The following is a 15,050-nucleotide window of genomic DNA, read 5'->3' as shown; positions in this document are numbered from 1 at the left end:
ACAAAGTGAAAAGAGAAACAGTAGCCAGGCGTGGTGGTGCCAGTTTATAATTCAGGCATTTGGGAGACTGGGACAGAAAGATGGTAGTTGAAGACAGCCTCAGCCACTTAGTGTGGCCCTTTGCAACTCAGTGAGACCCTGTTTCCAAATAAAAAATAAAAAATAGGGCTGGGGGGTGTAGCTTGGAGGTAGAATGCTCCTGGGTGTCATCCCTAGTACTGAAAAAAAGAGAGAGAGAGAGAGATAGTAAATCACAAGGGGTTAAGATATTTTAAAAGGATTAGAAACTTTATTTTCCTGGTTAGCTTTCTTGCCAGTACTCTAAGAGTGGATGATTGGATCAATCCTTAAATATTACAAAGGAGCTGAAGGTCCTCATTCTTCCATGGCACTAACGGTAACAAAAAATAAAAATCAAAAAATGAAAACTACTACTTAAGTTTCTAGCTTGATCAAAGATCAGTATAAGATGCTAGCTTCTTCTTTTTTTTTTTTTTTTTGGTGATACAGGGGATTAAACTCAGGGGCACTCTACCTCTGAGGTATACCCCCAGCCGTTTTCTTTTTGTTTGTTTGATTTGAAGCAGGGTCTTACTAGGTTGCTGAGAGTCTCATGTTGTTGAGGCTGGATTCAAATCTGCCGTCTTGAGGCGTGTGCCGTGGTGGCGCACGCTTGTGATCCCAGCATCTGGGAGGCTGAGACTGGAGGATCGCGGTTCGCCGACAGCCTCAGCTTAGTGAGACCCTGTTTTAAAATAAACAATAACTGCCGGGCGTGGTGGCGCACGCCTGTAATCCCCCACACTTGGGAGGCTGAGACAGGAGGATCACGCAGGTTCGAAGCCAGCCTCAGCTACTTAGTGAGGCTCTCAGCAACTTGGTGAGACCCTGTTTCCAAATAAAGTATAAAATAGGTCTGGGTATATAGCCCAGGAGAAGAAGGCCCCTGGGTTCCACCCCCAGTACCACCAAAAAAAAAATAATAATAAATAAATAAAAATAATAAAGAATAAAAAATAGGGATGGGGTGTAGCTTAGAGGTAGAATGCCCCTAGGTTCCATCTCCAATACTGAAAGAAAAAAAAAAAATCTGCCATCTCAGCCTCCCAAATACGGGATTATAGGCATGCACCACCATGCCTGGCTCACTCTATCTTCTTCCTTTTATTTATTTATTTATTTATTCATTATTATTATTATTATTATTATTATTATTATTAGTGGTACTAGGGATTGAACCCAGGGCCATTCTAACTCTGAGCTACACCCCTAGCCTAATTTTTTATTCTTTATTTTGAAACAGGGTCTAAGTTGCAGAGGACCTTACTAAGTAGCTGAGACTGGCCACAGACTTACAATCCGCCGATCTCAGCCTCCCAAATACTAGAATTACAAGTGTGTGCCACCATGCTCAGCACACTCTAGCTTTTTTAATAGCTGCAATTCTGCTTCTTTTCTGGGCAGAGTAATTGGTAATATAGACTAACCCACTTAAAGAAAACAACTACAAAACTAGGAAAAACAAATAAGGCAAGTTTTCAAGCTCTCCATCAGCCGACTAGAAAGAAGGCAGGCCCTGAAAGGAGAGAGGTGCGTGCGGTGGCCCCAGGATTATCTTGGCCGTGGGCCTGCAGACTTCTTCCAAACCACAGTGCGGGCAGTTGAGATTCAAGTAGCAAATGGTGGTCCCACTAAGCCGAGGAGAAAGAGATTAGATCTGGAGCTACTGAGGCCCCTGAAATTGGAAAGAAAAAAAATGGGGCAGGGAGGGAGTGGGGGAACAGAAGTCGGCATGGGGTCCCCTGTAAGCCCTCAGACAAGGGTCGGACTGCACATCAGCAAGATGGAGCTGCCAGGTTTAAGACCGAGCAGTCCCAACAAAGGATAAAGAGCAAACCAGAGATGCCAGAGGCCAACGGGCAATGACAGACACTGGAGTTCCCAGCCTTAACACCCATGTTAGTTCCTGGTCGCTGAGAACAAAACACCCGACGCAAACCACTAGGGAGGAGGAGAGGTTTATTTTGGCTCACAGTTCAGGTCCATGGTGATCTGGCTCCATTGCTCTGGTGGAACTGAAATGAAGTAAAGCCTGGGGGCAGCAGGGAGGGCATCAGACAGGGGGTTGGGATAGGAGGAGGGAAGGGACAGGATACAGCCCCCAAAGACACACCTCCAGGGACCCGGTTCCTTCAGCCAAGCCCACCTGCCACTGGGGACTCGGGGGACTCCAGATGCCCCCAACCAACACCCAAGGCAGCCTGGGATTTGAGAGAGGCCGAGTGTAAAGACCAGAGCCGGGCCTGGTGGCGCACACTTGTCATCCCAGTACCTGGGAGGCTGAGATGGGAGGATCGCAGGTTCCAAGCCAATCTCAGCAACTTAGACCCTGTTTCCAAGTAAAAAAATAAAATACAGCTGAGGAGGGGAGGGGGGGGATAGCCTGGAGGTAGAAGGCCCCCTGGGTACCACCCCCAGTGTAAAAAAAAAAAAAAAGAGTACGGCCCACACACTAGAAGAGGCCCTGTTCTCATCTGACCTAGCAAAACCTAAAACCAAGCCCAAATAAAATCCATGTGGGAGTCTCTGCCCAGGGGTCTAGTTTCGTCAACTCAGAAATTGGGAAATACCTTAAACGTTCCAAAGATTTGCACAAAGCATAAAACCCAGCTTACACAAGTCAAAAGTGATCGGTCAGCCCGGTGTAGTGGCTGAGACAGGAGGATTGAGGGTTCCAGGCCAGACTCAGCAATTCAGTGAGGCCCTCCACAACTTAGTGAGACTTTGTTTTAAAATAAAGAATTAAAAAACAGGCCTAGGGGTGGAGCTCGGAGGCAGAGTGCCTCTGGGTTCAATCCCTGGTCAAACACACACACACACACACACACACACACACACACACACACACAGAAGAATGAAGCCAGGTGTGATAGCACACACTTATAATCTCAGTACCTTGGGAGGCTGAGACAGGAGAATCACAGGTTCAAGGACAGCCTCAGCAAATAGTGAGACTCTCATAGGGCTGGGGGTGTAGCTCAGAGGTAGGATGCCTCTGGGTTCAATCCCCAGTACCACAAACACACACACACACACACACACACACACACACACACATACACACACACACAAAATCTGTTTTTTTTTAATTAAGACAGTAATTTAGATAACATTTAGGAGAAATGACATTGTATACCATAATGGCAAGAATAACATCTTAATTATTCAAAATGAAATTATTTTATAGCATCTATAAGTTTTTATAACAATAACTTCATGAGAAAATTGAAGGTTATCAAAAATGTATACTTGTTACATTTACTAAAGCTTTAACAAGTGAGTTAACTTTGTGTGTGTGTGTGTGTGTGTGTGTGTGTGTGTGTGTGTGTGTTCATTACTGGGAATGGAACCCAGGAACATTCTACCTCTGAGCTACAGTTCCAGCCCCATTTTATTTTGAAACAAGGCCTCACTAATTTGCTGAGGCTGGCTGCAAACCTACAATCCTCCTGTCTCAGCTTCCCAGTACTGGGATTACAAGCATGCACACCACCGTGCCCAGCTGAGAATTAATTTTTGGACATGCAACTCAGTAAGCACTGTGTGTGTGTGTGTGTGTGTGTGTGTGTGTGTGTGTGTGTGTGTGTGTGTAACTGGGGATTGAACCAAGGAACATTCTACTTCCAAGCTAAACCCCCAGCTCTATTTTTTTAATCCTTTATTTTAAAACAGGGTCTCACTAAGTTGCAGAGGGCCTCACTATATTGCTGAGGCTGGCCGTGAACCTGTGATCCTCCTGTCTCAGCCTCCCAAGTACTGAGGTTACAGGTGTGCACCACCACGCCCGGCTCTGTAAGCATTCTTAACATACAAACATAAGTTACATACATAGTTACACATATTACACAGACGAGTAACCATTTGTTGAACGTCTCCTATTTATCAGCTTGCTGTGTGACTGTTCCTGTTATATCCAAGCCTCTAGGTATTCTAGATTAGAGATCTGGTACCTCTGAGGCTCAAAGTGGCAGCCACATAGATTCAAACCTGGTTAGGGCGAAGCCCATACTTTGGGAAGGAGAGCTTCCAACGCTGGCTAATTTGCAGGGGCGTTTTGGGGGGATTGTCACGAACAGCTGGGACCAGCTAGTGGCACTCAGCGAGGTTAGTGCTGACCAATGGAGTTGTCTCCATCCTGCACCCCCCAACCCGGCCGACAGCACCCTGATCACAGGGACTCCAGGCTCATTTCAGTCTTGAAAGGAAAGCAGCAGCTAAGGGCCGGTTTGGGGACCCAGCATGGAGCCTGGCGCCGCCCCAGAGCGCGGGGAATCACAGCCGGGTCGGGTCTCAGCATCCCCAAGGATCTGCAGTTCGCAAACAGCCCGGGCCGCCCCTCCCCCGCGCCCTCCCGCCGCGCAGCACCCGTGCGCGCTCCCAGGCACACGGAGGCGCGCACCCGCGGGCCCCGCCGCCGCTCCCGGGGCTCTGCGCAAACCCACGCAGAGGTCGGTGGCGCCAGAACCGATCTGGGGCTGCCAGCGGCCGGGCCCGCCCAGCCCTTGCGCTCACCTCGACCCGCGGCGCCGGCTCGGGCGCACTTCCGGGAGCTGGGAGGCTGCGCGCGCCTCCGGCGGTGGGCGGGCCAAGCCGGGCGGGGCGGGGCTGGGACTGAGGAAAGGCTTCTGATTGGTCTCCGCGAAGCCCCGCCCCGTCTCGCGCCACCGCCCACGATCCCCTTCATTCAAGTTTCCAGCGTCTTTACGCTGCTCGCTAAGCTGACTTCCATTGCGCGCCTGCCCTGTGCAAGGCTCTATCTAGGCCAACGCCGCGCAAGCCTGCAAACCCGATAACCTGCGAGGCTGAGACAGGAGAGCCTCCGATTCAGGACCAGCCTCAGTAATTGAGGCCCTCTGCAACTTAGAACCTGTTTGGAAATAATAAAAGAGGGCTAGAACGCTTGTAATCCCAGTACTTGGGAGGCTGAGACAGACGGATCACAGGTATGGTGGCGCACACTTGAAATTCCAGCACTTGGGAGGATCATATGTTAAAGGTCAGTCTCAGCAACAGGAGGCCCTCTGGAACTGAGATCCTGTGGGTTTTTTTGTTTTGTTTTGTTTTATTTTTTATTTTTTTATGTGTGCGTGTGTGTGATACTGGGGATGGAACCCAGGGGCCTTCTACCTCCAGGCTACACCCTCAGGCCTATTTTATGTTTTATTTGGAAATAGGGTCTCACTAAGTTGCAGAGGGGTCCTCACTAAATAGCTGAGACTGGCTTCGAATCTGTGATCCTCCTGTCTCAGCCTCCCAAGAACTGGGATTACCAGCACGCACCACCATGCCGCACCACCATGCCCGGTTCTGAGATCCTGTTTAAAAATAAACAATAAAACAGGACTGAAGGTGTAGATCAGAGGTAGAATGCTCTTGGGTTCAATCCCCAGTATCTCTCTCTGACACACACACACACACACACACACACACACATTCACACTCACATACACAGGTATAAGATATGTTGGACCACAGCAACATAGAAATGAGACTATTGTACCAGTATTGGGAATGGCCTAGGAAGATTTGAGAAAGCTCTGAATATATATATATATATATATATATATATATATATATATATATATATATATATTTTTTTTTTTTTTTTTTTTTTTTTTTTTTTTCAGAAATGATTGTGTCAAAATGGCAGACCTGGAGAGAGAAAGGCTTGGCTTTGGTCAGGAAGCAAACAGCTATTGAAGCTTAGATTGACTTAGCTCAAAGTAATTAGCAAGTCAGTAGGAGAGGGGAACTAGGCCTTTCTCTGCCTAAAGACAGGTCTACATGATTAGATAAGCTAGCTGGGATGGGAGGAGGGGTCGACCTTCATGAAAGGAGACACCTTGCCACACCTTGCTGGGGGAGGTACTTTACAGGGTAAGGGGAGGTACCTTACAGGGAGGTTTACTACGTCAGAATTATGTAAACAAGATGGAGGTCGTGAGTATAAAAAGTCCGGTCCACGTGCTGTATCTCTGGGTGGTGAATTGGCTCGGACCACCCCCCTCATGCCATTCTGGCATGGGGCTGTAACTATCTTCTGTATTTCTATCTTTTTAATAAACTTCTTTAAATCTTCAGCAGTGTCTGAGCTATGTATACTTATCCTTAGCTCAGGACAAGAACCCACGGTTTTTCTGTTTTTTTTGGGTTTTGTTGTGGTTTGAGGGAAATTGTGTCCGGGACCCTAACAGGGGTCCCCAGGGATAGTTTCCCCAAAACCATATTCTCCCAGTCCGTAACATAGCCACCGTAGCACTATCAGAGCCAAAGAAATAAGACCTATCAGAGAAGAGAGACACTAAAGGACCATTGAGGTAGAAGGAAAACAGAGAGATGCGTAGCCAGAAAGCCCAGTGCATCAATTGTTCGAAGAAGGGGAATTGGCCAACCGGATCAAATGCTAGGGATCAGGTGGAAGATGAGTCTTGAGAAGTGGTGATTGGTTTTAGCCACAAGGAGATCAGCGGGGACTTAGCCAAGACTGGTTGGGAATAGAGAAAGCCTGAATGAAATCAGACCAATAGAGAGTGACATAAGACGGTGAGCAGAAAATAGCAATAAGTCATTCAAACTTGTAATCCCAGTACTTGGAGGCTGAGACGGGAGGATGTGGGTTCACACCAGCCTCAGCTACTTAGTGAGGTCCTCTGCAACTTAGTGAGACCTTGTTTCAAAATAAAGAATAAAAAGTAGGGCTGGGGGTGTGTATAGCTTGCAGATAGAATGCCCCTGGTTTCAATCTCCAGTACCAAAAAATAAAAAATAAAGTTTTGCTACAGAGGAAAATAGCAAAAAGAGACAGAAGGTTGGCTTTTGTTTGTTTGTTTGTTTGTTTGTTTGTTATTGTGGACACTGTGAGGTCTTGCCAGAGGAGATCGAGAACAACCCAAAGAAAAGGCACACAAACGGAGAAATACCCCTCACCACTTCCACCTGCAGCCCATAAGCTTACCAACTCTGGCCCGGTGTCAAGCCTAGCAATTGGAGGAATACATGAGTGCTTTCTGCTCTCCCGCTTCCTGTCCCCATAAAAATCCCCAAGCCAGTGGCTCCCTTCCATATTGTGTTTTTTGTTTTGTCTTGTTTTGTTTTGCAGTACTGGGGATAGAACCCAGGGGCATTCTACCTCCGAGCTATGCCCCCTGCCCTATTTTTTATTCTTTATTTTGAAACAGGGTCTCACTGAGTTGCAAAGGGCCTAAGTAGCTGAGACTGTCCACAAGCCACGATCCTGTTTCAGCCTCCTCCCAGGTTATATCCCAGAATAAAGCCTGTTGTTCCCTGTACCAGTATTGGGAATGGCCTAGGAAGATTTGAGAAAGCTCTGATTATTATATTTCAAAAATCGGGTGAGGGGCAAATCTGTGCAAGTACTTGATTTCTGCCTAAAAGCAGGCAACTATTCCAATGTAAATTAACCTAGCTAAAAGCAATTAACAAGTCAATAGGAGAGGAGAACTAGGCCTCTCTCTATCTAAAGACAGATCTTAAGAGAACTAGGCATTTCTCTAAAGACAGATCTACATGATTGGATAAACTAGCTAAAATGGTAGGAGGGGTCGACCTTCATGGAAGGAGACACCTTGCCTCACCTGGCTGGGGGAGGTACCTTACAGAGACGTTCACTACGTCAGGATAGCGTGAACAAGATGGAGGTGATGGGTATAAAAAGTCCGGTCCACGTGCTGTATCTGGGGAGTGGTGAGTCGGCATGGGCCACCCCCCCCATGCCATTTTGGCATGGGGCTGTATTTCTATTTTCTGTATTTCTATCTTTTTAATAAACTTCTTTAAATCTTCAGCAACTGTCCAAGCTATGCATATTTATTCTTAGCTTAGGACAAGAACCCACGGTTTTTCTGTTTTTGGTAGTTTTGAGTTTTGTTGTGGTTTGAGGGAAATTGTGTCCGGGATTGTAGCAGGGATTCCCGGAACAGTTTCCCCACAATCATATTCTACCAAACCGTAACATTCCTTGCTTTCCAGCTGTCTCTTTTGTGCCTGTAATTTCTAAGGGTTCTGGGGGATTGACCCCAAGGCATTCTACCTCCAATTTATACTCCCAGGTGTAAGAAAAGAAAGCCATCTTTTCTATCAAAGTTACAAGATCACATAAAAACTGGCAGGCTTCTTGACGCCAGGCATGGTGGCGCACGCTTGTAATCCCCGCGCTTGGGAGGCGGAGACAGGAGGATCGTGCAGGTTCGAAGCCAGCTGCGCTGGCTTAAGAGACCCTGTTTCCAAATAAAAAAGTATAAAATAGGTCTTGGAGTTGTAACCTGGAAGTAGAAGGGTTTCCAGGAACCCCAGTACCACAAAAACAAAAACAAACAAAAAATCTGGCAGGCTTCCGTTTTGTAACTGTAGCCTTGACATCTATGCTGCCAGTTTTTCTTTCCTTTTTTTTTTTTTTTTTTATTTGGAAACAGGGTCTCCTAAGCCATCGTGCGCTGCTGACTTCGAACCTGCGCGATCCTCCTGTCTCCGCCTCCCAAGCTCGGGGATTACAAGCGTGCCCACCACGCCCGGCGTTATGCTGCCATTTTTTTCTACACTGCAGTCTATTATTCTACCCCCAAGTATACCAGTTTCATGTCTCTTCCTTCTGTAAAATCTACCCAGTTTAAAAAAAAACAAACAAAAAAAAACTAGCCAATCACGTTTGAGTGTAAAGCAAGCCATACCCCAGCCAATGGGGAAGGACAGCACAGTGGCTTTCCTGTTAGGGAATAAAAGTCTGAGGCAGCAGCTTGCCTAGTGTGTTGGTGCCCTTCTGCACAGAAGTAAATTGCTTTGCCAAGTTACTTTTGATTTCATGAATTTTTATCTGTGGCTCCCCTAAAATCTGTTTATAACACAGTCTTTATTTACTTATTTTTATTTATTTATTTATTTATTTATTTATTTATTTATTTTTGCAGTACTGGGGATGGAATGCAGGGGCAGTCTACCTCCGAGCTACACCCCCAGCCCTGTTTTTTATTCTTTATTTTTTGAAACAGGGTCTCACTGAGTTGCAGAGGGCCTCATTAAGTAGCTGAGGCTGTTCCTGAACCGTGATCCTCCTGTCTCAGCCTCCCGAATGCTGGGATTACAAGCGTGCGCCACCACGCCCAGTTTAAGAGCTACCTCTTAAAAGGGACTTGATTCCTTTGTTCGGAGAGAATCTGGGCCTTGTTCCCAAGCTCTGAAGTTAACTGGTTTCCCCAATTAACTAGTAAATCAATACATTTCTTTTCCTTCTTTTCTTGTTGCAAACCTTTCCCAAGGCTTGGCTTTTGGGGCAGGTACCAGGATGTGGTAACAATAATTCAATCATATACCCAAATCTCCGCTTCTAAACTTTGCTGCTTTTGGAACCAAGCCTTCAATACAGTAGCCTCTATGGGGACATATCAGATGCAAACCGTGATACTAGGTAATCACTCAAACACTGACTTATACAGTTGGCCTGCTATGATTTTTATTTTTAATGAAGAAAGTCAAGCTGGGTGTGGTGAAGCATGCTTACAATCCCAGTACTTGGGAGGCTGAGACAAGACAATCCCAGGTTTGCAGCCAGCCTCAGCAACTTAGGCCCTCTGCAACTTAGTGAGACCCTGTTTTAAAATAAATAATAAAAATAGGGCCGGGGGTGTAGCTTGGAGGTAGAATACCCCTGGGTTCAATCCCTGGTACTGAAAAATAAATAAAAAATAAATAAGAAAGAAAAAAGAAAATCAAAGCTAGGTATGGTGCCTCATATCTATAATCCCAATACTGGGAGGATGAGGCAGGAGGATCTTGGGCTTGAAAACAGCCTCAGCAACTTAGCAAGACCCTGTTTCAAAAAACAAACAGAATCTAGGCTGGGCACGGTGGTGCATGCTTATAATCCCAGCATTTGGGAGGCTTAGACTGGAGGATCGCGATTCGTGGACAGCCTCAGCTACTTATCCAGGCCCTTTGCAACTCAGTGAAACCCTGTTTCCGAATAAGAAATAAAATCAGGCTGGGGGTATAACTTGGAGGTGGGCTCAATGCCTAGGAGCTAAAAGAAAGAAAGAAATCCAGCTTCTCCAGTATTGGACATAATGGACGGAGCAGCCCCCTCATTTGGTAGCCTGTTGAACAGACTTGGTGGCAGTGTGGGCGGTGTCTTGAGGGAAGAGGAGGAAGGAGGTCTGTGTCACGGAGCAGTGGACAGTGAGTTCCCACGTTTTTATTTGCTCTCATCATACTAAGACAGACTGAGGTTGACAAGTGCTGGGTTCAGTGGGTTTGTGAATTGTATTATCTAGTTGGTTATTTTTATTTTTATTTTTTGTGGTACTGAGGGTGGGACCCAGGGGCTTTTTACCTCCGGGCTATACTCTCAGACCTATTTTATACTTTATTTGGAAACAGGGTCTCACTAAATTACTGAGAGCCTCACTAAGTAGCTGAGGCTGGCTTCGAACCTGCGCGATCCTCCTGTCTCAGCCTTCCAAGTGCTGGGATTACAAGCGTGCGCCACCATGCCAGGCTTATCTAGTTTTAACTAGATTAACCATAACAAAAAATGGACAAAGGTAGACAAGAGTAGACAAGAGAATAGCAGAACTGTGCTGGGAACTTGAGACTTTATTAGATACTTTGGGAAGTAAGCACCACGTTGACCTAATTGGATTTGACCAAAAGTCAAGCAAAATAATTACAAATATGAATTAGTCTACTAGGAGCAGGGGTGTGGTGATACACAACTGTATTTCCAGTACTTGGGAGGTCAAGACAAGAGGGTCTCAGTTTTCAGGCCAGCTTCAAGCAATTTCGGGAGACTTAGACTGGCCACTGAACTCAGGGGCATTTTCCCTCCAAACCATGCCCCTAACTTGATTTATTTTGAAACAGAATCTCTCTGGATTGCTGAGGCTGGCTTCTAACATGTGATCCTTCCGTTTCATCCTCCCCAAAACTGGAGTTACAGGTGTGTGCCACCACACCCAGCTGTGAGACCCTATTTCAAAATAGAAATAAAATAGGGCTGGGAGCATAGCTCAGTGGTAGAAGATCCCTGAGTTCAATCCCTAGTATAGAAAGAAAGAAAGAAAGAAAGAAAGAAAGAAAGAAAGAAAGAAAGAAAGAAAGAAAGAAAGAAAGAGTGAGTTTACTAGAAATCTGGGAGGTGTGTGTGTGTGTGTGTGTGTGTGTGTGTGTGTGTGTGTATTGAACCCAGAGGCATTCTACCTTCAAGCTACTCCCCCAGTCTGATTTTATTTATTTGAAAACAGTGTCTCACTAGGTTGATGAGAGTCTCATTACTTGCTTACTTGCTGAAGCTGTCCTCAAACCTGCAATCCTCCTGTCTAAGCCTCACAAGTACTGGGATTACAAGCATGCACCACTATGCCTGGCTTCAGAAATCTGTCATTAATGAATGTTATCTATTTATTTATAAGGGTGCTTACGCTATATTAAATTTGTGCTGTATTTGGGGGTGTAGCTCAGAGGTAGAATGTCCCTGAATTCAATCCACAGTCCCACAAAAAAATAAAAATAAGTGTGTGTGTGTGTGTGTGTGTGTGTGTGTGTATTTGCACTGCTATATATATAGGCTTATACATAGGCATGTACATTTGTGATATATGAAAATATACACAGATTGCATGTATAAAGATTTTATATGTATACAGATTATGTAGATGAATTATGTATACAGATAATATTTATACACAAATAGTATGAGTATAGCTCCAAAATATAAGGGACTTTTTTTTTAAGCAAAGCTCAAGGCCATACAATATTTTATCAAGTACTTTATGAAATTTCATTAAGTCTGATGAAAACTGTTTGGCAGCCTTACATAAAATGTTCCAAATAAAAAGTTTTACTGACTGGGTGTGGGAGCCCACATTTCTAATCTCAGTACCTGGAAGACTGAGACAGAGGATTATAGGTTTGAGGCCAGCCTCAGCGACTTTGTAAGGCTCTCTGCAACTTAGTGAGACCTTATTTCAAAATAAAAAAACAACTGCCAGATGTGGTAATAGACACTTGTAATCCCAGTACTTGGGAGGCTGAGACAGGAAGATCACAGGTTCAAAGCCAGCCTCGGCAACTTAGTGAAACCCCATTTCCAAATAAGAAATAAAATTGGGCTGAGAGTATAACTTGGAGGTAGAATGCTTCTGGGTTCAATCCCCAGTACCCTCCTCCCCAAATAAAAAGGTTTGAAGGTATATCTTGGAGGTAAAACGCCTTTGAGTTCAATCCCCAGTATCACAAATGCAAAAAAAAATAAAAAATAAAAAATAAAAAAAGTTTTAGTGTTTATCAGCATAAGCCCATTAGTTAAAACAATTAAAATGTAGTGTATCTTATAGTTTACCAGAGCTATTGACTCATATCAAGGACTATGGAAATTAGTAGTCACATTTCATCAAAACTTGTGTTTAATCAGCAGATGGTGTTGAAAATGCAATATCGTTATTTTTTGTGTGCTGCCAGTGATGTACTCTATCCATTTGGAGGTTTTGTAATTTTTTTTAACTTTTGGCAAACACTAAATTTAGTATAAAAAAAAAAGCCTAAACTTAGAAACAGACCTTAAAAGATCCTCTTTGAGCTGGGTGTGGTGATACACACTTGTAATCCCAGTACTTGGGAGGCTGAGACAAAAGGATCCCAGGTTCGCAGCCAGCTTCAGCTACTTAGTGAGGCCCTCCACAACTTACTGAGACCCCATTTCTAACTCTAGAATAAAAAATAAGGATGGAGGTGTAGCTCAGAGATAGAACGCCCCTGGTTTCAATCCCCTGTCCCACAAAAAAATAAAAATAAAAATCATCTCGCCGGGCGTGGTGGCGCACGCTTGTAATCCCCGCGCTTGGGAGGCAGAGACAGGAGGATCGCGCAGGTTCGAAGCCAGCCGCGCGCGCTGGCTTAGGAGACCCTGTTTCCAAATAAAAATGTAAAAATGGGTCTGGGAGTGTAGCCCAGAGGTAGGAGGGCTTCCAGGAACCCCAGTACCACCAAAAATAAAAAAAATAAAATAAAATAAAAATCATCTCTGGCTGGGTGAGGTGGCTCATGCCAGTAATACCAGTACTGGGATCCTTTTATTTATTTTTTTTCAGTACTTGGGATTGAAACCAGGGGCAGTCTACCTCCTACTTATACCCGTCTCCCAATATTTTATTCTATAGTTAGACATGGGGTCTCGCTAAGTTGTGAGGGCCTCACTGAGTATCTGAGGCTGGCCCGCAAATGTGCTGTCCTTCCTGTCTTGGCCTCCAAAATACTGGGATTTATTTATTTATTTATTTATTTATTTATTTATTTATTTATTTATTTTGGTGGTACTGGGGTTCCTGGAAGCCCTTCTACCTCCGGGCTACACTCCCAGACCTATTTTTACATTTTTATTTGGAAACAGGGTCTCCTAAGCCAGCGCGTGCGACTGGCTTCACACCTGCGCGATCCTCCTGTCTCTGCCTCCCAAGCGCGGGGATGACAAGTGTGCACCACCACGCCCCGCAAAATACTGGGATTTAGAAGTGTGACCACCATGCCTCCTCCTCCTACTACTACTACTGGGATTCTGAGAGAGGAGTGTCACAGGTTTGAGAACTGTCAAAAAATAAAAAGGGCCAGAGATGTAGCTCAGAGAAGGAACACCTCTGGATTCAATCCTGAGTAACACACACACACACACACACACACACACACACACACACATCCCTGTATCACAGAACGCTGAGCCAAGATTTTCTCAGATAAGACATATTCAAATTCAATGTCCACTATATTTTTAGTGTGAACTTTATTCAATAAATAACATAAATATTTAAAAACATTCTTCATTCTTACATGCTTTTTGCATATTTTACAGTATATAAGATGGAGGCAAAATAATACTAGCATATTATTTATGAAAAATATATATACAAATACTGCTATTTATATTTTTTATTTATTTATTTATATTTATTTTATATCTATTTATATTTATTATTATTATATTTATAATATATGTATTGCAGGTCTGGGGATGAAACCCAGGGGCATTTGATCTTCAAGCTACACCTCCTTCCCTATTTTTTATTCTTTATTTTGAAACAGGTTTTTACTAAGTTGCAGAGGGCCTCACTAAGTAGCTGAGGCTGTCCGTGAACCACAATCCCAAATGCTGGGATTACAAGCGTGTGCCACCATGCTCAGCTATAATTTTTTTTTTTTTTCCAGTACCGGGGACTGAATCCAGGGGCAGTCTGCCTCAGAGCTACACCCTCAGCCCTATTTTTTATTTTCTGTTTTGAAACAGGGCCTCACTAAGTAGTTGAGGCTGGCTTCAAAACTGTGATTCTCCTGTCTCAGCCTCCCAAGTGCCGGGATTACAAGTGTGTGCCAACACACCTGGTGTTTTATAATATTTTTATTAATAAAGAGTGGTGACTATGGGGGCATGGTGACGCAGGCCTGTAATCCCAGTACATGGGAGGTAGAGACATAAGATTTCAGTTTGAGAACAGCTTCAACAATTCAGTGGGGCATTCAGCAAATTAATGAGAACTTGTTTCAGAATTAAGAAAAAAACAATGTTTAAAGGGCCAGGAGTATATCTCAGAGGTAGAACACCCCTCAATTCAATCTCCAGAACCAAGGGTTAAAAAGAATGTATGACCAAAAAGTGGAGAAACTCCTGTCCTATATCAGTGCTTCATTACACCTGACTGCACACCAGACTCAAAAAGAGGGTGGCTAGCCGGGCGTGATGGTGCAAGCTTGTAACCACAGCATTTGGGAGGTTGAGACAGGAGGACAGGGGTTCGAATACAAGCTCAGCTACTTAGTGAGGCCCTTGGCAACTCAGTGAGACCCTGTTTCAAAACAAAGAATAAAAAGTAGAGCTTTGGGTGTAGCCTGTAGGTAGAATGCCCTGGGTTCCATCCCCAGTACTGAAGAAAAAAAAAAAAAAAGGAGGATGGCTAAACCCACAATATCATGCCTTCCCCCTGATATAATATCTG

Source organism: Muscardinus avellanarius (genome assembly GCF_963383645.1).
Source record: "Muscardinus avellanarius genome assembly, chromosome: 16".
In the NCBI taxonomy this organism is placed as follows: Eukaryota; Metazoa; Chordata; class Mammalia; order Rodentia; family Gliridae; genus Muscardinus; species Muscardinus avellanarius.
Note: the sequence above shows the minus strand (reverse complement) of the source record.